The 26,322-nt window shown below is 44.0% G+C and overlaps 1 protein-coding gene across 3 annotated transcripts in view; it reads left to right on the forward strand.

The window, feature by feature from the left end:
• The window catches only part of LOC126336349 (solute carrier organic anion transporter family member 5A1), a 397,873-nt gene that overhangs the window by 252,846 nt on the left and 118,705 nt on the right, over positions 1 to 26,322 (forward strand). Inside the window, exon 1 of one of the 3 annotated variants that reach the window (XM_049999935.1) lies at positions 8,148 to 8,221. The exons of the other annotated variants lie outside the window; for them this stretch is intronic. The gene's annotated coding sequence lies outside the window, so the exon portion shown is untranslated. Of the gene's footprint in view, positions 1 to 8,147; positions 8,222 to 26,322 lie in introns of those variants that run through there. 3 annotated transcript variants of the gene reach the window in all.

Below are 26,322 nucleotides of genomic sequence, written 5' to 3' on the forward strand. Positions count from 1 at the left end.
TCGTGCGCGATCGCGGACGGCGACGAGGCAGCGGAAGGCGTAAGTGGGCCGCCGGAAGGAAGAGCCTCGCGGGGGCGGGCGGCAGCTGCAGCAGAGCGAGGCGGCTGGAACCGCTCTGCGGTGGAGCCTCCGGCACGAGGCAGCGCTTCCGTGGTCGCGCCCTGTCGTTGCTCCAAACCGGGGCGGCAGCAGCAGCGAGAAATTCTGCCAGAGCGCACTTCCAGAGCTGGACACTGAGCACAGGGAAGATGTCTAGTGTCACATCCGATGTAGTAAAATACACTGCTTACGATCTTCTAGACCAATGGTTTCCAACCTTTCTTAGACCATTGCCTCTGAGTGCAGTCAAACATTAGCTAGTAACCCCCTAGCCGCGCGGTCAGGGGCGCTGCAGTCATGGACTGTGCGGCTGATCCCGGCGGAGGTTCGAGTCCTCCCTCGGGCATGGCTGTGTGTTAGTCCTTAGGATGATTTTAGGTTGTGTACTGTGTAAGCTTAGGGACTGATGACCTTAGCAGTTAAGTCTCATAAGATTTCACACACATTTGAACTTTTTTGAGAGGAAGGCTACCCATTTTGAATTCCCGCAAGTGATCTGCACGCAAACACACAGCCGCTCGTGCAATTTCCGGTCGTATAGTTTTAAGGTCAGTTCTTCATGAAGACGTGAAATGTCATCCGTGCGTTAGGTTAAGTAGTGTGTAAGCTTAGGAACTGGTGACCTTAGGAGTTAAATGGTTCAAATGGCTCTGAGCACTATGGGACTTAACTTCTGAGGCCATGAGTCTCCTGGAAGTTAGAACTACTTAAACCTATTAACCTAAGGACATCACACACACCCATGCCCGAGGCAGGATTCGAACCTGCGACCGTAGCGGTCGCGTGGTTCCAGACTGTAGCGCCTATAACCGTTCTGCCACCCAGGCTCGCTTAGCATTTAAAGACCCATAAGATTTCACACATACAGTAACCCCCTAACGGTCCCTCACTTACCACCAACCTTAGTACCTAACTAAACTGTAGAATGGAAGACTTTCCTTGGAACACTATTATTTTTAAAATGATGAAAGATGAATGATATTTAGTTTGTGTGTGTCCGGGGGGGGGGGGGGCGAAGTGAATGACGAAGGGATTCTTGGTGCATCCCAAGCGCTACACACAACCCCTTCTCAGATAAGGAAGCTAACTATCCACAGTTGGGGTAGATACTTGTTGCAAAATATACTTCCCCCTCATGACTCCTCTCTCTTGCGGCACTTCCTTGATCTGCAGACTGCAACCTATTTAAAAGCAAACAAGATATGTGCACTATACTTAGGGTCCATAAATCACTTGAATGGTGCACTTCTTTACTCTTGAAATGGCAGAAACTGGAAGACTTCAGAGTGTTAATGCTGCGTATCTAACCACTCTGTTAATAATAATAATAATAATAATAATAATAATAATAATAATAATGTGTACAGCACTGTAGTAGCCCCTGTTGTAGTTACTGCTGTGTCGCACTGTCACTTAATTCATTTTTCTGTTTCGAAGCGCGTATTGAGGCAATTTATGGACTACTGCAGGTATTATCTGCGGCTTGAAGAGGTTTTCATGAGATACTTAGCATTTGTTACTGTATGTCGCATTTTTATCATCATCGATGTACCGGACAAAGTACAAGATATACGTGTAGTAGGTGGATTATGTGACGAACCTGTAATCTCCTCTCCATTAATGCTACTAATTGAGAAAAACTAATGATTGATAACCTACGTAATGAGTATCAGAGTCTTACAAAATTGTGATAGTTGTAACGACCTATTGAAAATGTTTGACTGAAACATAATAGAATAGTCTATTTTCTACCCCTCAGAAAATTTGATTTTACCCCGGTGGGGGTAATTACCCCCAGGTTGGGAGCCACTGTTCTAGAGTTATTGTTGTCTGCATCCATTTTTCTCTACCGTGGAATCGGAGCAGTTCGTCCCAGACATAATTGTTGCAACATCTGGGAAATTCATACGAAACCTCACTTTCCTTATTTCATCCAAGTATACAGGATGGTTCAGATGCTCCTACAGTTCTCGTTTTATCCAGCCCGCAATGCTGTAGCAACGAGGCTTTCATATTCTCTCGCACATTACGCGCTAACTATTAGTTCAAAAATGGCTCCTAGCACTATGGGACTTAACATCTGAGGCCATCAGTCCCCTAGACTTAGAACTACTTCAAACTAACTAACCTAAGGACACAACACACATTTCTGCCCGAGGCAGGATTTGAACCTGCGACCGTAGCGGTCGCGCGGTTCCGGACTTAAGCGCCTAGAACCGCTCGACCACTCCGGCCGGCCGCGTACCGAGATGGTCCATGCTGTTACGATAACACTGTTTCCCAGACGAGGCAGCGCTTACCGCACCTGCCTTGTAAGCGGGAGATCCCGGGTTCGAATCCCGCTGATTATGCTTTATGTCCCGCTACAGCTAGCAGCAGTGGTCCTCCATTTACATATTATTAATTTAAACGTCCCCATGAGGGTAATGCAAGAAAAACGACTTCTGTAGACTTTACGATAAAACTAATTACATTGACAGTTCGATCTAAACTAAACCCTTACAAGCACAGTGATTTCGTAGTTATATAAATACAGCAATGTACGAGAGGCGTTTGAAAAGTCCGTGCAAAAAGACAAACTACTTACGTGTTTGGGGTAAATCTTTTTTATTCTTCGACATGGTCTCCTTTTGGACGTACACACTTCCTCCAACGCTGTTCTAATTTGTTGATCCCGTCCGAATAATAGGTATTCCCCAAGTCCGCAAAATAGCTATTAGTTGTTGCAATCACCTCCTCGTTTGAGTAAATCCTTTGTCCCGCCATCCATTTCTTAAAAAATTGGCGAACAAATAGTAGTCCGAGGGCGCCAAGTCTGCAGAATAGGAGTGGTATGAAACGAGTTGGAATCCTATTTCCATTAATTTTGGACCACAGCTGCTGAGGTGTGTGCTGTTGCATTGTCGTGATGGAAGACTTTTTTCAGTCCAATCGCCAGCGTTTTTCTTGTAGCTCGGTTTTCAGACGGTCCAATAACGATGAATAATATGCACCTGTAATAGTTTTACCCTTTTCCAGATAGTCATGAGTGTTATCCCTTGATTATCCGAAAAGACAATCGCCATAATCTTTCCGGCCGAAGGGATGGTCTTCGCCTTTTTTGGTGCAGATTCTTCCTTGGTAACCCATTGTTTAGATTGTTGTCCGGTCTCAGGAGTGTAGTAATGTATCCATGTTTCATCCACAGTGACGAAACAACGGTTAAAGTCCCGCGGATTCTTCCTGAGCAGCTGCAAACCATCCTTGCAACACTGCAAACCATCCTTGCAACACTGCAAACCATCCTTGCAACACTTCACACGATTCCGTTTTTAGTCAAGCGTGAGCAATCGCAGAACCCATCTTGCGGATAGCTTTCTCATGTCCAAATTTTTATGCAAAATATTATGTACCCGTTCATTCGAGATGCCCACAGCACTAGCAATCTCACGCACCTTGATTCTTCTGTCATCCATCACCATATCATGGATTTTATCAATGATTTCTGGAGTCGTAACCTCCACAGGGCGTCCAGAACGTTCAGCATCATTTGTGCCTATATGGTCACTCCGAAAATTGTGAAACCACTTATAAACTGTTCTAATCGAAGGTGCAGAGTCACCGTAATGTTTATCAAGCTTCTCTTTAGTCTCCTGAGGCGTTTCGCCGTTCATAAATTAATGTTTAATCACCACATGAAATTCTTTTCCGTCCTTTTTTTGACAATCACTCGACTTCATTCATTCACAGGAATGTCAAACACAAAGAAGTAGACCAATATGACTGATACTTGTTGTGCTTTCTTCCAAAGATGCTACTTACTAAACATGAACTCGATACTCGCCATCTCTCGGACTTTGCACGGACTTTCCAAACGCCCCTCGTAATTGTTGATTTAAATTCACAATATTGTTGGATAAAATTTAGACATAGGTCAGTTTTACAATTTGTAATTGCTCGACTTGACCGGTGGCGAAATAAGGCCAGCAAGCGATGATCAAAGAAGGTCAAATGTAGGAAATAATTAGTGCAGTAAATTTTTGTGCAGTGGTGGGGCGGAGCGCCATGAACAGCTTACTATAAATGCTGACCAGTGGTGGCTGAGTGTGGGAGTGGAGATGGATTTGAAGCTCACTTTTGTACGTTTTTCTTGAGTGACTCGGAAACTACGGTCTCTAGCAATAAACGTAACCCACTACAAAATTAACATCATTATATATTCTAAAAGAAGATGCTGTTCATTTTTTCTGTACGACTAATAATTTGCGTGTAGCGAGCGGGAGAATATGAAAATCTCGCTCGTTTATCTTGACGACCAGGTATAGTATTGCGGGTTGCATAAAACGACAGCGATAGGGGCGGCTGAACACACGGTATGTGGCTGTTCGGGTTAACAACGTATCGGCTAACGCGCAGCCGTTTCCGATGGCAATCAGTTAGGCACACAAAACAGGAATGCGTGATGTCACGACACGCACGCCATTAAAGAAAGCCGCTCGCTTTCTCCTTCGCGGGGTCCGCACGTGCGTTATGGCGACCGCTCGTCCCGTCGGCGGCCTAGCACGTGTCTGACCCGCTAGCCTACGCTGCACGCTCGCCGTTGTCAGGCAAAGGTTGGCCTCACAGAGTTATTTACTGCCCGCAGCGAAGCGACGCTCCGCCTGTATGACAGAATAGGGAAGTGTGGCAATTAACTGCTGCCGCAGTTTATGAATGTACTTCTCCGCCTCCCTGTTCTACTGCTGCCATGCGCAGTTTCTATTGCATTTTGGCTCTTATTTTGCGATAATTACATTTTGAAGCTGTTGCAGTTTTAGTTACATTTTGCTGTGAGTAACCGCCACAAGTTGCGTAGTGCTTCAATTTTATTATTAGCTGAGAAACTCGGCATTGCCCAATGTTCTTGTAGAAACGAAAAGAAGAAAATGAACTAACGAAAACAAAAATAAACTGTATTGTAGTGAAACCACGAAAAAGTTTCATTTCCATGTATTTGTGAAATACCTTTGACCTCATGAAAGAATGGTACAAAGCAGTATGCATAATGCACAAATCTTTAAGTTTCTGTAAGCTGGCCACAGATACTTCGCGTGTTTGCATCGCGACTATGTAAACGTCTCTATGGCAACGCCTCTTCATAGCTAATGCTTTCACCTACAGCCGTTTGCGCTTCGCACTTGAAACCTGTCAAAAGGCGCTGACAGTGTGCGGGATGACTTTAAGTTGTCTCGATTGTAGGAGCGTGTTAGCTGAAAAAGAATAAATGTGTTAAAACATTGTGCACGATGCAGCATTTTTTCACGCGTCTCAGTGTTTATAACGTCATAGCTCTTGAACTACGTGTTGTGCAACGATATATAAGTAGTTTTAGCGGCATATTTGAGTACTGTTTGCGAAATATGTTGGGGTCAGAGTTACTAGCAAATAAGTAATATCTTCAAACGTCATGCACAATGAGGCATTTTTTCACACATTTCATTATTTTTGACGTCATATCTCGTGAACTATATGATAGGTTTGTGATTGTTATCCCACAGCGATTGTTGCTTCACAGGAAGATATTTTTATGTGCACTACATGTGGTTGAAATCGAACCACTGACATAGGAGGATAAGTGGAAAATACACACACACACACACACACACACACACACATCAGCGTTTATAATATGAAATGTTTCTACAACTACAGTCTGCATTTATGTGGCTGTGGCCGAGCGGTTCTAGGCGCTACAGTCCGGAACCGCATGACCGCTACGGTCGCAGGTTCGAATCCTGCCTCGGGCATGGATGTGTGTGATGTTCTTAGGTTAGTTAGGTTTAAGTAGTTCTAAGTTCTAGGGGACTCATGACCTCAGAAGTTAAGTCCCATAGTTCTCAGAGTCATTTTTTTATGTGGCTGTGACTAAAAACTTTACAGTTTCTTTATAATTGCAAAAAAGAGTTTAAATCCATTTGTGCAACTACTAGAACATGCTGGTTTTGATACCAAAAACATTTCGTTTCAATGATATTAAACGTCTTAAGTGGTCTGTAATGAAACATAGTTACATTTCAGGTTATTTTCTAGGTCTAAAAACAGTTCGCTAGGAAAGATATCTTGGTTTGATTAATTAGCACACACACACACACACACACACACACACACACACACACACACACACACACACACAAACGGTATTAAATGCTAGGAAGTATTACGTTTACGAACATGTTAACCTTGACATGGTCAGTGCTTCAGTACAAGTGTGCTGATGGCATTAACGTAGAGTATACGTACATAATCAGACTAAAATGTATTGCCAGACACAGTTATCATCCTTACAGAATGAGGCATAATTTTTGAATATGAGCAATTGGTCAGTTTATTCGGAGCATAGTACCTAGAACACATGTGTTTTGAGACATGAACGCTAGAACACATTGCATGTCGCGCACAGTGCATAGATATATCCATTTTGAGTATACAAATGAGCAAACTACTTAATTTTATAATATTAGCGGTATTTGTAATATTAAAATATACTATGGAGAGACACGTTGTCTTTGCACGGCCCCTGTTAAATTATGCAGAGTAATCGTGTTGCTGTAGTAAATTCTTTGCAGTAGTGTACAGTCATACACTCTCCATGTTGTGTACAGGTTAGTATATTAGCTGCGATATATTTTAAAAATAGTACGCAGAAGAAATTCGTGCAAAGCTATAATCAGTAGCCATATTGACAGATTATTTGTCCTTGACTGTCTCATAATAAAGCCTTTAATGCATATACTGCAACGAGCCACAACGTTGAGGGAGTATTTATCGAATGATAATACTTTGTAAGCAGCGGGTTTCGAGCAGCTATTTCTCCCGATCAAGCATTCTATCATGCAAATCACTTAAATATTACTTGTGCTATTAGCATTACTAGCTGGATTGCGGTTAATTTGTTGTGTTGCCAGAGTCTTCATTAGGTGCAGAAGATGTACCTTCCCTCATCGATATGAAAGAAATGTAAGGTGTATTTCAGTCCAAAATATGTGCTGTCATGTAAATGATTTTGGTGACGGTGTGCTAATGACTGTACATCCACTGGCTGCTACGGTGCACGTGAATGTGTCGTGGCTTATGCAACATACTTTCGTAGTCCTTGCCAAGAAAGCACTCTCACTGCATTTCGTAGATGCCCATACAGTTTTTCCAAAAATGTCTGTTGTTATTGCTAGTAAGCTACTATTGCCGAATCGTTAAAAATAGTGCAACTAACCAATATTCAGACCCGGTTCGAATCTAAGTCCTTACGAATTAGACAATAGCGCGTACTCCATTACCTAGGGAAAAATCCATTCAGAATATCCTGGATAACTTTTAAGTTCGGAAGATGAGTAGTTCAATTTGTTGCCTGTGCCGGTATAACAATGTAAAAATAGTGCAGCGCTTCATTCGGTATTGTACACTGTATGTTATTTCATTTTATTTTGAGAGCGTAACTCCAGTGGCTTACCTGCTGTGTGCTTCAAGGGACATGGGCTTTAAAGTTTGGTTTGGTTGCAGAATTTCTTTCTGTTTTAAGGACGAAAATTATTATCTCAGTGGCTGTTTAACGATTGTTTTCTTAAATGCCGGCAAGGCACATTTACATGAAAAAACAATGTTATACTATTATTTTATTGTTGACTGTTAAAATCAGTCAACCAAAACAGTTCATACATACTTCTCGTAGCGTTTAGGCCACTTCAGTAGCTCAGTATGGCTGCAATTCGGCATTCCATGAATTCTGAAGGTTCTTGCTACTTGTACATGACCGAAGGCACTTTACATCTCTGAAAAGACCCTTGAAGACCTCGTGGATGTTTCTGCAAACGGATACTCTCTTGTATCCGCTTGTGTCCCTGCTAGAACCGGTACAGTTTGAGCCAAGAGTTGTATCTTTTCCAAAATGTTTCATACATCCTGGCACATTTTTCCGATTCTATTATCATGTTGGTATTAGTTGATTTTCTAGATTAAAAATGGCATTAAGTACACATGTTTTGATATTTTCGTAACGTTAATTCTATCTTCATTTGTTTTTCCAGGTTCGTATCTGTGGATATATTGCGACAGAATCCTCTAATGGTGGAAAGGTCAGTTACAGAGTGACCGGCTCTCAACATAGAAGGTAAATTTCAGCGACGCGTTAATTTCCACCCTGCTAAATCAGAATTTTAAAACTTGGAGCACGTAGAATAACAAATCTTCATCATGCGCATTCTAGGTTAATTCAACAGTAATTGGCAACATTTCTGTGGTATTGTTTGCTTGATTGAGTAGCCATAGATTTTTTTCAGAGCCGGATCTTGGCTATACCATCGTATTCAACTTTCGAGTGAGGAAAATATGCAAAGGTGTAACAATTGCCTCTTAAGATGGGATGGAGTGAGTGGTCGGGGGTGAGGGGGAGATTTATTCGACTCACAGATCGATAAAGACAGATAGCTCTGTTAACCAGAGGTGCAGAAAGGAATTGGTCACTACATTAGTGGTTCAGGAATGGAAATTACGAGCAACTGACAAAAATGACAGGCAAGAAAGGATGAAAAACTGGAAAAAAAAGAAAGCATTACCACCAAGAAGCTGCGATACGAGTTTATGTATGCAGTTTCGTCAAGACTGTCAACTTCTGGTCTACCTGTTAGCACAAAATCTTGATTTAAACATTATATGCAATCACATTCACACCACGGCATTCAAATAAACCCGGATTTCTTAATGATGTACATGTTTATTGTAAAGTCCACCAAATGCACCTTAGTTATCGAAATACGATACTTATACAGGTAAGCGTGGTGCATTTAACATCACTTTTGCTGCTAAAAACGCAGTTTTGAATTTCTTCTTCGGAAAGTTTGCATAATGTTGTTCCATCGATTGCCGTTTAGTCTGTGGTTCAGAGTGATGAACAAGTTTTCATCTCCCGTCACAATACTCGCAAGGAATCATCTCCAGGATTCTCGTACTGTTCCAAAAGTTCATCTGTCCTTGTGGGGATACGCTAACATTCTTGGAACTCGCCTGGTGCAAACTTTTCTCAGCTTCAAGTGAGAGAATGTGCTATACACATTCGCTTCTCGTACTCCCACCCAGATTGACAGTTTGTTCGCTGTCAACGCTTTTGTCAGCCAAAACCAGATCGTGAATTCGCTGCACATTTTCAGGAATATGTACAGCGCTCGGTGATGCTGGGGATGCCGAATGTTGGTATTGGTGTGCACACGTTCGCTGCAACACTGTTGCTGTTTGTCCAGTGACAAAATAAACTGCAGTCAACAGCTTCATCCCCATACACCTTCTCCAGCCTCTCTTGAACGTTTGTCACGGTCTCATTCTCACAACACAGGAACTCTTTTATAACAGCCCGTTGCTTCAGACGAACATCAATTGCAGCAGCCATCATGTCAACGTGCTACGACAGCGCGACCTGCGATAAAAGGTTGAATTTAATTTCAGTAAAAGCAGGGAGAAAATTTCTACGTCCTCCGTGGACAGCAAAGATGCAGAAGTTTTTAGAAAACAGTGTTGCGCATTTCTTTTGGTTCGACCCTTTCATTTTGTCGACGAATGTAATTGCAACCCATCTGGTGTCGTCGCCTCTGTAACTCAGTGCTCAGTGTGTGTGACTGGTGTGAGGAGCACCAAGTTTCGAATCCCCGTGCCGCGAGGGATTTTTCCTTGGTGGGAGGTTCGGAACGGGGTGGAATCAGCCTCTTGATCCAACTGAGAACCTCCGCGACCGATTAGTTCCGGTTCCAAGATAATGAAATCCGACAAAGTGCAGCGTGCTGACCCCACTCCAGTTCATACCGCATCCAGTGACACCATTGGTAGAGGATGACACGGCGACCGTCGGTCCCGACAAGGTCAAAATGTGCAGCTTTGCTTTGCTCTTCTGTTGTCGATATGGCCGGAGGAGGTGCATGTCCTACATCTTCTTTTACCGATCCGTGTTCACTTTCTCCGTGAATCATTTCCTGTGATACCTCTGGACCCAACACTGTCCTACATTAGTCATCAACTCCTACTGTTGGCTCATTGATTATGAGCATAGAGGAACGATGTTATTGTGATCCTAAGAAACGCCATTCATCAATCCTGATGCTGGCTCATTGTTTATGAGGATAGAGGGACTAATAACCACACTGTTGACGTCCTAAGAATCGCCATTCATCACCAGCGTACTGAAAGCAGAGACAGACAGTGCAATGGTAAGACACTGTACTCGGGATCGGGAGCACGACGGTTCAGATCCACATCCACCAACCATGGGTGGGAAAAAAACGGTCAAATAAAACTGATACTGGAATTTTAGTTACGAATAACTGGTGTTTTTCGATATTTGTTTGGTCTCGGTTATAACAGCTGTTTCTATTTTATGCAAACAACCGAGTGAAAAAAAACCGAAATGTCAGTTAGACATAGCAGTAGTGCCAAATTTTTCGTTTTTAAATAGACCTTCTGTAAAGAACGAGTAATTGCTTTGAAATATTGCGTTATTATAGAAAATTGGAAAAGCGATCAGAGCTATGTGAATAACAAAATCGACGGAAACGAGCAACAAACACATTGGATAAGAACTCGTGCAGCATTGCCTGGACAATAGTGTACCTCTTACCCTTTAGCGTGGCCTATTAGATGGTACGCATATACAAGCAGAGTGGTCTATATGTTTTCACCGTCATCATCGAAAGTCACCTGTATTCTAAGTCTAGAAGTATTTTACGAAGTGCGCGGTTTCAGTGAACTATTACACTCCATTTGCTTTAAAAGATTAAGAACGAGAGGAACCACAGCAAACTTGCAGCATAATATAGCCGGCACGGGAACTTCGTGTTCGGACAAAGGGTTAGCTGCCCCCTTAAATAAAGAAAAAAATTAAAAAAACTGAGTGGATGTATCAACGACGAACTGAAACAGCTGTTTTGCGACGTCCGCCACGAGCAGATGCAACGAACGAAAAACGAACAAAATGAGAGCCGACACGGAAGCTCAGCGTGTTCGGCCAGAGAGCTGGTTGGCTCTGTAATAAGAAAACTGAGTGAAGGGATCAACAACGAACTTCAGCGGATGTCATGTGATGTCCGTCACGACCAAACACAACGAACAAAATGAAAAAAAAAAAAAAGATAGATAGAGCGTGTGCCATGTAAGCAGGAGATCCGGCGTTCGAGCCCCTGTCGGGGCACACATTTTCAACTGTGCCCACTGTGGTATATCAACAACACCTGTCGGCAGCTGAGGGTTTCAATTAAATGTCATTTACAAAAAATAGAGTTCTTCAACCTAAGTTTTAAACCTTCAGCACTTTCTATTTTTAACATTAGAATCAATAGGAGAATGCTGATGACTTTTTAGTAGTGTTCAAGCACGTATATAGAAATGGAACGAACGGCGGACGGATTAAGTTTTCTTTTATTTGAGTATTAAATTTAATATTTTAAGTGTATCAGCCTTGAAGCTGATGTGTCGAAACTTTTCAATTGTTCGATTTCTACGTTTATTGCAGAAATAAAGTGCAATGAAAAACGGAAAATCGGGTTTTTCAGAAACCGGTCATTTTGAACAGTTGGAATAGTCAGGTTAAACTGGCGTGCGGAAAAACCAATGTAACCGAACCGGTTGTTTCAGCGATATCGCCGTCTCTACCGCCAAGCATACTTAGCGTCTTAGTGATTCCCTAAATCGCTCGGCATTAAACAGGGATAGTGCCTTTAAAAGGGAACGGTAGATTTCCTTCAATTCGAGCTTATGCTCCGTCTCTAACGGCCATATCGTCGACGGGAAACCAAAGTGTAGGCTTTCTCCCTTCCTTATTCCTACAAACAGAATGGACTCGTCAGGATTTGGTTTTGAAGCTCTGACAGCAACCTACTTTGCATATTGAATAATGGGGAATTTTAATGGCCAAACATATTTCGGTACATCATCAGTGGATGCTTTCATTCAAATCGGTAAAATGCAAATGTTTTAAGTTATAATTGTTGGACTCATACACGACATTTTTTATAACACCAACAGCTGTTGTCAAAAACTTTATTAAGTTGCAACTAGTTGCTGTCATATACAAGGAACATTTTGTATATCCTGGTAATTAACAATAAAAAAACAGGTCATAATACTATGAGTGGATTGAACAACCAAAATTTTAAAAAAATTGCATAAATATATACTATGTATTACATAATGTCAGTATACAATGTATCAATGTGCGACACTGGTTAAAAATATTTCATTATAACATTTTGCTTTCTGAGGTATTAAAATTATTATTTTATCCATTTTTGTTGTCTTAATATTATGTTAAACAGGCAAGAATAGGCATTGTTACATATCACCAATATATTTTTCCTATGTGGACACACATTTAATAGTACAAGATGCCAATTAAGTCCCTCGTTGGATTAAAACGTAACCCTAAAAACCTTTTAATTCATATTTATGACTTTGTCTGAAATTCTAGGTTCCGTAGGACCTTTGTTATTTTGTTGCGTAGCTTTCAAGTTTGCAACGAAGTGATGTTATTGTGCTATTTGCTTTCCGAGCTAACACATCACTTAATCGATAAACGTAATTTTGTTGTGTGAAAATAATTCGCCACTGCATTTTGCAAGTAGTTGAACATCGGGGGAGACTAAACACATAGCAAAAACTTGAAGCATTATGTTTTTCTGAAATTCGACGCCTTAGCTCGCGATTGTGATTCAGTGGAAGCATGTATGGTGTATCTTTGTGTATTTCTTCAACAAAAGGGTACGCACCTGAAAATAACTGTAAGTAATCACAAAATACGTTTCGAAATACTGTTACGCAACGAAAATTACTTTTACAGATATAATTATTTGTTAACTTGCCAACCAACCTTACATTTCTTTGCAGATGGCAAGATATTCAATAATAAAAAGGTCATTAAATGAAGAAACAAGTTTACTGTAACCAGTCGCTGTTTATTTATCCCCACGAAGCATTTCAAAGGTTTAAACCTCCATCATCAGAAGGATTTACATTTGTTAGTATGACTTTTGTGTGTATCGTGTTACGATTTTTTGGAGAAACTTGTGGCAATATCTCCAGGGTCACAGTTTCCTTTCACTGTCGTAATACACCATATGTACACTAACACAATCTGTAAACAGACGCCATAATTGTTTACAGAATATGACAGTGTACATGTTTTGTGTTACGACAGTGAAAGGAAACTGTGACCCTGGAGATAGTGCCACAAGTTTCTCCAAAAAATCGTAACACAATACACACAAATGTCATACTAACAAATGTAAATCCACCTGATGATAGAGCTTTAAAGCTTTGAAAAGTGTCTTGGAGATAAATAAACAGTGACTGGTTACAGTAAACTTGTTGTTGCATTGTTGTTATTATGGTCAGTCCTGAGACTGGTTTGATGCAGCTCTCCGTGCTACTCTATCCTGTGCAAGCTTCTTCATTTCCCAGTACCTACTGCAACCTACATCCTTCTGAATCGGCTTAGTGTACTCATCCCTTGGTCTCCCTCTACGATTTTTAACCTACACGCTGCCCTCCAATACTAAATTGGTGATCCCTTGATGGCTCAGAACATGTTCTACCAATCGATCCCTTCTTCTAGTCAAGTTGTGCCACAAACTCCTCTTCTCCCCAATCCTATTCAATACCTGCTCATTAGTTATGTGATCTACCCATCTAATCTTTAGCATTCTTCTGTAGCACTACATTTCGAAAGCTTCTATTCTCTTCTTGTCTAAACTATTTATCATCCACGTTTCACTTCCTTACATGGCTACACTCCACACAAATACTTTCAGAAACGACTTCCTGACATTTAAATCTAAACTCGATGTTAACAATTTTCTCTCAGAAACGTTTTCCTTGCCATTGCCAGTCTACATTTTATACCCTCTCTACTTTGACCATCATCAGTTATTTTGCTCCCCAAATAGCAAAACTCCTTTACCACTTTAAGTGTCTCATTTCCTTATCTAATTCCGGCAGCATCACCCGATTTGATTCGACTACATTCCCTTATCCTCGTTTGGCTTTTGTTGATGTTCATCTTATATCCTCCTTTCAAGACATTGTCCATTCCGTTTAACTGCTCTTCCAGGTCCTTTGCTGTCTCTGACAGAATTACAATGTCATCGGCGAACCTCAAAGTTTTTTTTTTGTTCTCCGTGGATTTTAATACCTAATCCGCATTTCATGTTGTTGTTTCATGTAATTTCAATAACAGTCACGGTTAAGTCTAACCTAAAATCTTCGCATTTAAAAAAAAATAAAAAGGTCGTCCTACAGTATCTTAAATTCTAGACGATAGCATAATAATCGTAATGTGTTGGAATTTTCAGAAAAATTGGATGATTTATTCAAGACAAAGTAATTCACAGATTGAGCATGTTGTAACGCGTTGGTCCAACTCTAGCCGTTGTGCAAAAAGTTATTAGGCTTCGCATTGATTGATAGAGTTGTTGGATGTCTTCCTAAGGCATATCCTACTAACTGGCGCGTTAGATCATTAAAGTCCCGAGGTTGGATGGCCCTGTCGCCGATAATGTTCGAAACGTTCTCAAATGCAGAGAATTCTGGCGACTTTGCTGCCCAAAGTAAGGTTTGGCAAGCACGAAGGCAAGCAGTAGGAACTGTCGTCCTGTGCGACCAGGCATTATCTTGCTGAAATGTAAGCCCAGGGTGGCAGTTCTTCGGCCTGTAATCTCACTGACTGGAGTAGAATTGTCTTCAGTGATGAGTCTCAGATAGCAGTGGGAAACCAATCTGACAGTCGCCCGTCCTATGACCCGATAACCAGGAGTAATGGTCTATGGCGCCATTTTTCATAGCAGCATCCCTTTGGTTGTCATCCGCTGCGCCCTTACTGCACAATGGTACGTCGAGGACATTCTACGTCCTGTTCTGTTGCAAGCCATCCTGAGCAATTATTTAAGCAAGATAATGTCCGTCCGCTCACGGCGAGAATTTCTAGTGCGTTTCTTCGTGCTTGCCAAACCATACCATCAATCAATACCAAACCGAATAACTGCTTGCATATTGGTCAGAGGTGGACCAACGCGTTACTGACTTGCTCAGCTTGCGAAGACCTATCTCTAGAATAAATCATTCAGTTTTTCTGTAACTGTAATTATGTGTTTGTCTGTATACGTACGTCACTTCTACTGATTTCCGTCCCAGAACCATCTATAAAGAGGGTAGAAAATCGGATGCACACAATTACCGGCAAATTTCACTGACATCGATTTGTCGTAGAATCATGGAACATATTTTGTGTTCATGCATAATGACCTTTCTAAACTCTGAAAAGCTCATCTGCAGAAACCAGTACGGTTTTAGGAAACAGCGGTCATGCGAGACACAGCTGGCCCTCTTTGTGCATGATATACAACGGCTCTAGATACCGGCTCCCAGGTTGATGCCATATTTCTCGACTTTCGAAAGGCGTTCGAGTCAGTTCCGCACTGTCGCTTGCTACAAAAAGTGCGCGCTTACGGTTTATCCGATGACATATGCGTTTGGATAGAAATATTTCTAACTGACGGAGCAGTATGTCGTCCTGAACGGGGTGACGTCAACAGAAATAAGCGTAACTTCAGGTGTGCCCAGAGCAGTGTAATAGGTCCTCTGCTTTTTACGATTTACATAAACGATCTGGTTGATGGTATTGTTAGACTGTTTGCCGATGATGCTGTAGTCTACAGCAAAGTAGTATCACACGAAAATTGTGAACAAATCAATGAGGATTTGCAGAAAATAAATGTGTGCTGTAATGACTGGCAGTTATCTCTCAATCTTAGTAAGTGTAACCTACTGCGTATAACAAAGGCGAAAATCCCCATAATGTACTAGTACAAAATAAATGCCCAGTCTTTGTAAGCCGTCAAGTATCTGGGTGTTACTGTTCGAAATGATCTCAAATGGAATGATCACATTACACAAGTAACGGGTAAGGCAAACTCTAGATTGCGGTTTATTGGTAGAATCCTGAAACGATGCAGTCCTTCAACGAAGGAAATAGCTTACAATACGTTAGTTCGTCCAGTCTTATAGTACTGTTCGCCTGTATGGACCCTTACCAGTTGGATCTGATTCAAGAGATTGAGAAGGTCCAAAGAAGGACGGTAAGATTCGTGACTGGTACATTTAGCCATCACGAGAGCGTTACAAATCGCATAGAAAGTTCGCAGTGGGACACACTTGCAGATAGACGACGCACTAAACGGAAGGGGCTACTCACTAAATTCCGAAATCCGATCTCCGCCAAGGATGTAGAGCATATTATATTACTACCACCAACTTTAAGATCGCGCACTGATCACCATTCAAAGACAAGGGAAATTAGAGCTCGCACTGAGGCGTTCAGACAGTCGTTTTCCCCTCTCTCGATCCGCGAATGTAACAGAAGGGGGGAGATATGACTTTGGCGCGAATTGTGCCCTCCGCCACACACCGCTTTGTGGCTGGCGGAGTGTATATGTAGATGTAAATGTAAATTCAGATAATTTTATCGTGGCGGGTCTTTTTTTTCAAATTATTTATTTATTTATTGTCTTGCAGGGTATTATAGGCTCTACAATATTCCTATAGGCCATCTTCTTTACTTTCCGACTTATCTTATGGGACAATAACAGAGGTTTTAGCTTCCTACGGTTTACTCGTTGCTGTATATCCAAATTATTTGTTTCCCCTTCCGATATGATGCTACCCAAATATTCACATTTTTCACATGCATTGATGTCCTGGCCAGCTATATTTTTTTGAGAAGGGGGGGGGGGGGTACATACCCCCCACAGCATTAAACGGTTAAAAGTGTTTGCATTTAAGTAAAAGTCCCCACTGATGATGGGACAAATATGCCGAAACATGTTCCGGCATTAAAATGAATAATCGTTTGCATAATAGCGGACCTGAGTCCCGAGAGCTGAACGGACTCGTGCATTGGGAACCAATACGCAGGCTGTCGGCGCGGAGGGAGCGTGTTAGTGTGTCAGGGTCCGCAGCCGGGTTGCGCCACGGCGGCTCGGCGGCGTTGCCCCACGGGGCAATTAGCGGCTGCCGAGGCGGCCCCGGGGACTACTTTCTTCCTGCGGCGGCGGCGGCACACACCCTGCGAGCCAATAAGGCGTCGCTCCCTCCCCTCCCCTCCCCTCCCCTCCCCACCACCACCTGGCGCTTAGCGACAGCGCCTACGCAGGCCAGGGCGACCTTCTGACAGGACGGAGGGCTCATAGAGGCACCTCTCAGCTCGCGCACGCGCCTTACGAGGCACAAAGGCTCCTCTAGCGTCACAGGCAGGAAGCATCACGGCGGTGCGAAATAGCTTTGGACATGCATTTAGTGCCAGTTAGCGAGAGCCGATAACAACACGGCATATTCTTGAACACATGTGGGCGCAGTCGGAAACAATCCAGTATTACGAATGTTATTAATATACAGCTTTTTTTTTTTTTAAATATAGGATGGGGCCCCTCCACGCCCGCACCAACGTGGTGACCAAACCAAAAGTTCTACTGTCACCTCCGTATAACACGTTAGTTTTAGAATCAGGAGTCACAGGATGCAGGCTGTGATGTTATCCATGCGTCTGGGTAAGATTACTCATTTACATGGTCCATCAGGAGATAGAAGTGGTCGAAAACGATTGAAGGGTAGCGGTTGTAAGGGCAGAGGGAAAAAAGTGCCAAGGCAAGCGCCAAGGGAAAAAAACCTCTGCGATAGTACGACGGGTAGTAAGGGCAGTAGCGGATTGCTAGCTGCGACAGCGCATGCAAAGTGTGGTTATGTTAGTGCGAGGTATCGTGCTTCGTTACCGTTGTCGTTGCTGGCGCTCGTTCCAGGACCTGCTGCTGCTGCGTCCCTGAAACATTACATTGTCATCATATATTAGTGGGCGATCGGTCATAGATCAGCTCACAGTGTGGGGGGTGTGTGTGGCTGGTTTGCGTGCTGTGTGCAGTACGGTTTCCCTGCGATTGCCGGTATTTCGGCGGGTTAAGCATCTGGGGTTGCCAGTAGTAGCTGAGTTGCAGGGGCTCGCCAGTACTGTCATGTTAGCGTGCTGTGGACCATAGATGTTCAGTTTCGTGCTAGTGACGCACCAAAGTAAGGGCTATCCGAGTATAGCCACAACGAGTAATTAGATGGAAGTGAAGTTTTCTGCCATTTGTACAATTAGAAAAAGCTTTTGACAATGTTGACTGGAATATTCTCTTTCAAATTCTAAAGGTGGAAGGGGTAAAATACAGGGAGCGAAAGGCTATTTACAATTTGTACAGAAACAAGATGGCAGTTATAAGAGTCGAGGGACATGAAAGGGAAGCAGTGGTTGGGAAGGGAGTGAGACAGGGCTGTAGCCTCTCCCCGATGTTATTCAATCTGTATGTTGACCGAGCAGTAAAGGAAACAAAAGAAAAATTCGGAGTAGGAATTAAAATCCATGGAGAAGAAATAAAAACTTTGAGGTTCGCCGATGACATTGTAATTCTGTCAGAGACAGCAAAGGACTTGGAAGAGCAGTTGAACGGAATGGACAGTGTCTTGAAATGAGGATATAAGATGAACATCAAAAAAAGCAAAACGAGGATAATGGAATGTGGTCGAATTAAGTGGGGTGATGCCGAGGGAATTAGATTAGGAACTGAGACACATAAAGTAGTAAACGAGTTTTGCTATTTGGGGAGCAAAATAACTGACGATGGTCGAAGTAGAGAAGATACAAAATGTAGACTGGCAATGGCAAGGAAAGCGTTTCTGAAGAAGAGAAATTTGTTAACATCGAGTATAGATTTAGGTGTCAGGAAGTCGTTTCTGAAAGTATTAGTATGACGTGTAGCCATGTATGGAAGTGAAACGTGGGCGATAAATAGTTTAGACAAGAAGAGAATAGAAGCTTTCGAAATGTGGTGTTACAGAAGAAAGCTGAAGATTATATGGGTAGATCACATAACTAATAAGGAGGTATTGAATAGAATTGGAGAGGTGAGAAATTTGTGGCACAACTTGACTAGAAGAAGGGACCGGTTGGTAGACCGGCTGGTAGGACATGTTCTGAGGCATCAAGGGATCACCAGTTTAGTATTGGAGGACAGCGTGGAGGGTAAAAATCGCAGAGGGAGACCAAGAGATGAATACACTAAGCAGATTCAGAAGGATGTAGGTTGCAGTAGGTACTGGGAGGTGAAGAAGCTTGCACAGGATAGAGTAGCATGGAAAGCTGCATCAAACCAGTCTCTCGACTGAAGACCACAAAACAGCATCCAATCACCTATTAGTTGACATTAATATGGGGTCTGTGTATCCTTAGCCTTTAGGACGGCTTGTGAACTATGCTGGCAACGCTTTGAAGCAGCTGTCTGAATGTGGAGGAATGACAACCCATCTGTCCTCAAGAGCCAAAATTAGAGAAGTTAATGGTGTTGGGCGTTAGGGTCTGGAGCGGAAATGCCATTTTAGTTTTTACTGGTGTTCCATTGGGTTCAGATAGAGATTATGGGCAAGGCAGTCCATTTCAGAAATGTCATTGTTCAGAAAATAGGGCTTTTGATAATATATTAATATATTGATATCAAGGGGGCAATATCGAGGGCCGATATTTGTATTTTATATTATATTTTTTCACAATTTTCGGTATATGTTTGAAGTTGCTGTTTTGAAATTGTAGTATAATATAATTTTGCTGGTGTATTTAAAGGAGTGTCAGAACTTTTTGAGGTTTCATCACGTCCTGTCTTTCTCTTTGAGTGTGTGAAGCAACTATATGTGGCTCAAACGAAGAAGACAGATTGCACTGGGGGGGGGGGGGATAATGGAATAACAAGATTTCCGATGCGAAGAAATAGCACAGCAGTTACCTTAGAAACCAATTTGTAACGCAATTAGTGTGCTATTTCTTCACATCGGCATTCTTCAAAAACGGTTGCTGAAAGTGATGTACAAAAATCTAAAAGACAAGACTGGTCTTTGCAGTGGGCGGAGACGTGTGAGGGGAACTGGTGACGTAATCGGCGCTAGGCGCTACCAACAGAAACTGCAACTGCCGAGAATTCTTCCGGGCTGTACGGCTGTGGTCCATAGGCCACGGCCATACAACCCGGAAGAATTTGTAGATTTTGTTATGTTTGTGTATCATATTTGCTAAGGCAGAGACACGAACACAGCATTTGCCTAAACGAACATGGAAAACTGCATAAAAACGCACTCAAAAAACAAAACCAAAAAAAAATGGTTCAAATGGCTCTGAGCACTGTGGGACTTAACATCTGAGGTCATCAGTCCCCCAGACCTTGGAACTGCTTGAACCTAACTAACCTAAGGACATCACGTACATCCACGCCCGAGGCAGGATTCGAACCTGCGACCTTAGCAGTCGCGCGGTTCCATATTGAAGCGCCTAGAACCGCTCGGCCACCACGGCCGACCAGAATAAAAACGCACTCAGGTTGGCCGTTGTACCAGACCAACGGTCTTCAGTCAGCTATGTGACTCGCCTTATCTCGTTAGCTAGCGCGGTGTGCGTTCAGCTATCCGAGTAGATCGTTCGTACTTCACAACTAGATAACAGAAAGTTATCATCCGCAAAGCCGTTAAGTTAATAGTGATGCAGGGCAACAGCGGCATTGTTTTGCTGGGTAATTGCACAGCGGCTGGTGACCTCTGGAACGGTTCTCCAGCGGTCTCCGGGTAAGGCCGGTGAGTAAGGACGCCCGTCCTGCCAGCTCACGCGAAATGTCCGCCACGTTAGTCACTCGCTGCGAGTACGAGCTGCAAGGCTTTGCAGGCGCCGCCCCTACTCTGAAGGTCGACCTGCGTAGCCGTTGTCTCAGGTTGATCGCTGAAACACAGTGGCTAAGTACATATCTACGTTTTCATGGCGCATTGAACGCTCTAGCAGATTTCGGGCGTCAAGTGCGGAAGTACTATTTCGTCACCGCATACTATACGCGTGGCCCACGATCAGCCAGAACATTATGACGGTAAGGGGAGGGGGGAGGCGATGAGCTCTGACGGCACGTCCAGTCACATCTCAGATATGTTCGATCGGGATCAGATGTGGCGAGTTAGGGAGGGGGGTGGGCATCATATCAATTGGAACTCGCCATTGTGTTCCTCAAATCACGCCTGGCTTTCTGACTTGGCGCATTATCTTGTTGAAAAATGCCGTTACCACTGGGAAACAAGATGGTCATGTAGGGTGTACGTGGTCTGCAACCAGTGTACGATACTCCTTGGCCATTATGGTACCTTGCACGAGCTACATTGGACCCATGGGTGCCCACATGAATGTTTCCCAGAGCATAATTGAGCCGTCGCCAGCTTGTCTCCGTCCCGCAATACAGGTGCCAAGGAGCTGTTCCCTTTGGACGACGACGGATTCGCGCCCTCCCATCCGCATGATGAAGAAGCTATCGCTCTGCCACTGCGCCAACGTCCAGTGCCGATGGCGGCTTCCCAGTTTCAGTCGTAGGTGCCGATGTCGTGGCGTTAACATCCATGTTTCGGCACCACTGTGCCAGTATCAGTGGGTTTCCCATTTATTTAATCTGTAATGTGATCGTTTTTATTAAATGATTACAAAATTATGTGGATGTTTAGTTCAAACAATAGTTCGTTTCTTTATGTTAATACCTTTACACTTGCGGTATTAACAAAAACAAACTATTGTTTGAACTAAACATCCACATAATTTTGTAGTCATTTAATAAAAATGTTCACATTACAGATTAAATAAAACGAAAACCCACTTATGATGGCACAGTGGTGCTGAAACATGTTTGGGTGCTGAGAAAATACAGTGTTTTGCATAACTGGCGCACCTCATATCTTACAATTTTAACTGCAAACACGGTGAACTCAAGGAGCTGCAAATCCTAATGATGAATATGATAAGCCCTCAATTTCGACCTCAAAGCCCTTTTCGTCGCTGAGCGCATGGCTGCTGGCGTCTCTATCTTCACAAAATCAGCGCATTTCATCGAACGCGAATCAGGTTTACTCAAATCGGTATAAATAGGGGTGATGTTATCGATAGCGGCTTGTGGCATCCGGTTCTCTAACGCCGAGGCGTGTCGTGCTCGTTCGGCTTGAAACGCTCACAGAATCGTTACTTTTTGGAATTCACGCATAATATTTTGGGGAATAATTCTTGAATGTATATGCTTTAAGATTTACGTAATGAAAAATTTCGAGTTTTTTCGACCGTCACCTCCTTAACGCAAATGCCGAGATGGTTCCTTGGAAAACAACAACGCTGATTTCCGTCTTCATCCTTTCAGAGTCCGAGCTTCTCCTCTGTCTCTAATGATCTCGTCAAGGACAGTACGCCGAACCCTATTTATAGCCCCCCTGACACGTTCAATGTCTGTTTCACAATAATACGTTTTGGGCAATATCATTGACCGTATGAGATAGATATTGACAGTTTGCGCAATATACACTCCTGGAAATTGAAATAAGAACACCGTGAATTCATTGTCCCAGGAAGGGGAAACTTTATTGACACATTCCTGGGGTCAGATACATTACATGATCACACTGACAGAACCACAGTCACATAGACACAGGCAACAGAGCATGCACAATGTCGGCACTAGTACAGTGTATATCCACCTTTCGCAGCAATGCAGGCTGCTATTCTCCCATGGAGACGATCGTAGAGATGCTGGATGTAGTCCTGTGGAACGGCTTGCCATGCCATTTCCACCTGGCGCCTCAGTTGGACCAGCGTTCGTGCTGGACGTGCAGACCGCGTGAGACGACGCTTCATCCAGTCCCAAACATGCTCAATGGGGGACAGATCCGGAGATCTTGCTGGCCAGGGTAGTTGACTTACACCTTCTAGAGCACGTTGGGTGGCACGGGATACATGCGGACGTGCATTGTCCTGTTGGAACAGCAAGTTCCCTTGCCGGTCTAGGAATGGTAGAACGATGGGTTCGATGACGGTTTGGATGTACCGTGCACTATTCAGTGTCCCCTCGACGATCACCAGAGGTGTACGGCCAGTGTAGGAGATCGCTCCCCACACCATGATGCCAGGTGTTGGCCCTGTGTGCCTCGGTCGTATGCAGTCATGATTGTGGCGCTCACCTGCACGGCGCCAAACACGCATACGACCATCATTAGCACCAAGGCAGAAGCGACTCTCATCGCTGAAGACGACACGTCTCCATTCACGCCTGTCGCGACACCACTGGAGGCGGGCTGCACGATGTTGGGGCGTGAGCGGAAGACGACCTAACGGTGTACGGGACCGTAGCCCAGCTTCATGGAGATGGTTGCGAATGGTCCTCGCCGATACCCCAGGAGCAACAGTGTCCCTAATTTGCTGGGAAGTGGCGGTGCGGTCCCGTACGGCACTGCGTAGGATCCTACGGTCTTGGCGTGCATCCGTGCGTCGCTGCGGTCCGGTCCCAGGTCGACGGGCACGTGCACCTTCTGCCGACCACTGGCGACAACATCGATGTACTGTGGAGACCTCACGCCCCACGTGTTGAGCAATTCGGCGGTACGTCCACCCGGCCTCCCGCATGCCCACTATACGCCCTCGCTCAAAGTCCGTCAACTGCACATACGGTTCACGTCCACGCTGTCGCGGCATGCTACCAGTGTTAAAGACTACGATGGAGCTCCGTATGCCACGGCAAACTGGCTGACACTGACGGCGGCGGTGCACAAATGCTGCGCAGCTAGCGCCATTCGACGACCAACACCGCGGTTCCTGGTGTGTCCGCTGTGCCGTGCGTGTGATCATTGCTTGTACAGCCCTCTCGCAGTGTCCGGAGCAAGTATGATGGGTCTGACACACCGGTGTCAATGTGTTCTTTTTTCCATTTCCAGGAGTGTATATTGAATAAAACTGCAGATCTTTAAACATGTCGACGCCAGTTCCGTATACGGTACCTCTGTGAGGGTGGTATTGCGCAATACGTGTCGATTCGTGCCAAGACCGTAGAAATTCATTTCGCTGCTAACTGACTGCCGCAAAGAACTGAAAAAAAGTGTCACATCTCGCATCTGGTGGACGCACGACGGAAATTTCGTGCAGTTTTCTCTAAATGACGAGTACTCCTGTTTTACTAAACACATGGCGTACGTAAACATGATTGACCGGCGCACAGTTTCCTCTTGAAATATTGAGGCAGTTCATAGTGCACTATGACTTCAAAATGGAAAAAATAGTGGTAAGGTGTTATGGGACCAAACTGCTGTCGTTGGTCCCTAAGATTACACACTACTTAATCTAACTTACGCTGAGGACAACACACACACCCATGGCCGAGGGAGGACTCGAATCTCCGACGGGGGAAGCCGCACGGACCGTGACACTTCAAAATGGGTTAATAGGTCGAATTGGCGAGCGTGGACAATAAATTAATTTAATAGCTCTGGCAAAAAATATTCCTGTGGACGACAGAAAACAGCATTTATTCTTTTCGAGGTGATAATTAAAACTTCTTGACTTTGCTTGAGATCTTCTGTATGGTTTGGAAGGTAGGAGACGATATACTGGCAGAAGTAAAGCTGTGAGGACGGGGCGTGAGTCGTGCTTGGGTAGCTCAGATGGTAGAGCACTTGCCCGCGAAAGGCAAAGGTCCCGAATTCGAGTCTCGGTCCGACACACAATTTTAATGTGGCAAATTTCAAGCAGGCCAGTGTTTGCTTCTTGTGTCTGTTTTCTGCTACATCTCTCTCCGGAGCAGCAGGCCTCCTCTCGCCGTGCTGTTCGTCTATTGGGTTTCCAGGACACAAAAGGCCCAAGAGTTAGCAGCGTGAGTCGTTCTTGGGTAGCTCAGATGGCAGAGCACTTGCCCGCGAAAGGCAAAGGTCCCGCTTTCCAGTCTCGGTCCGACACACAATTTTAATGTGGCATGTTTCAAGCAGGCCAGTGTTTGCTTCTTGTGTCTGTTTTCTGCTACATCTCTCTCCGGAGCAGCAGGCCTCCTCTCGCCGTGCTGTTCGTCTATTGGGTTTCCAGGACACAAAAGGCCCAAGAGTTATCAGCGTCGGAGCAGTAATCGGGCCCCCGTGCCCTAAGATAGTCGGGGATACGGCGGCCGGGTTTCTCTGCTCGGCCATCGGAGCCCCCTAATTGCGGCCCGCAGGCCTGGGACAACAAAGTGCTGGCTCGACCCGGCCTTGCCCTCTGCCGCCCACAAGGCTGTCTGCCGCCCACGCGCGACCGTCTCTCCCAGCCGCGGAGCTTCGGAGGGACAACCGGAGACCCCGCCGCTATACCGCTATCCGCGGCCTCGCACACTTTATCCGGGGATTTTCCGCCGCGGATTTCTACGACCCGCTTCGCTTTCTCTGCCTCTTGTAGTGGGCATGAGTCGTGGGTGCTGAGCAATAAGCGCGCACAGGCAAGGATGACGCTTCTCTACTGCATCATCAGTCTTCCTCACCATCCAGTTCTTGTCTCTTCATTACTGAACTCTTGCTATAATTAGCTTCATCACAAGTATTATTAAAATACAATACCGGAAAAAATTAGGTTTTAAAGGTTTTCATTCACTCAAGATTTATTGTTTTGCAACAGTGCATGTGGAGTACATTTGAAACATCTCCTTAGAAAATTTAATGAATGACTGTGCTGATAAGCCTCATACGTTATTTGATTTTCAAACAGCTGAGCAGAACTGAACGTACTCAGACATTTCTCTCTTTACTTATTCTGATCAACACTAAACTGACACACAATATTTTTGGCGCAACGCAATCAGACTTTCAATAATCCCTACAAAAGAATGGCCCTGACTAACGTTAACCTATACGTTTCATGCATCACTTATCTGATAAAAATCTTCGTTACTCGAACTACTGTAATACAGCGAGCGCCAATACTGCCAGCTAAATAAAAGATTCTAACTACTGGAAGCGATCCCATCTCCCCAAAACTGTTCTCTGCTGTATTGGAAATGGCTATGTCAAAGCTGAGCTGGGAAGGTAAGGGAATTAGAATTAATGGAAGAAGGCTTACCAACTTGAGATTTGCTGATGATATTGCCTTTCTGGCCAAAGACCCCGCAGAGCTCCAAAACTTAGTTACAGATCTTGCATCGGAATGTCAGCTGGTTGGCTTGGACATGAACCTTTCCAAAACAAAAGTAATGTCCAACAAATGGGTCCCAGTTGGAGATGTGGAAGTCAACGACAGTCTATTTGAAGAGGTCAGTGAATATGTCTACCTTGGCCAGATTATAAATATGGAGGGAGACGTAAGGCCAGAAA

This window comes from Schistocerca gregaria, chromosome 2, assembly GCF_023897955.1.
Source record: "Schistocerca gregaria isolate iqSchGreg1 chromosome 2, iqSchGreg1.2, whole genome shotgun sequence".
NCBI classification, from domain to species: domain Eukaryota; kingdom Metazoa; phylum Arthropoda; class Insecta; order Orthoptera; family Acrididae; genus Schistocerca; species Schistocerca gregaria.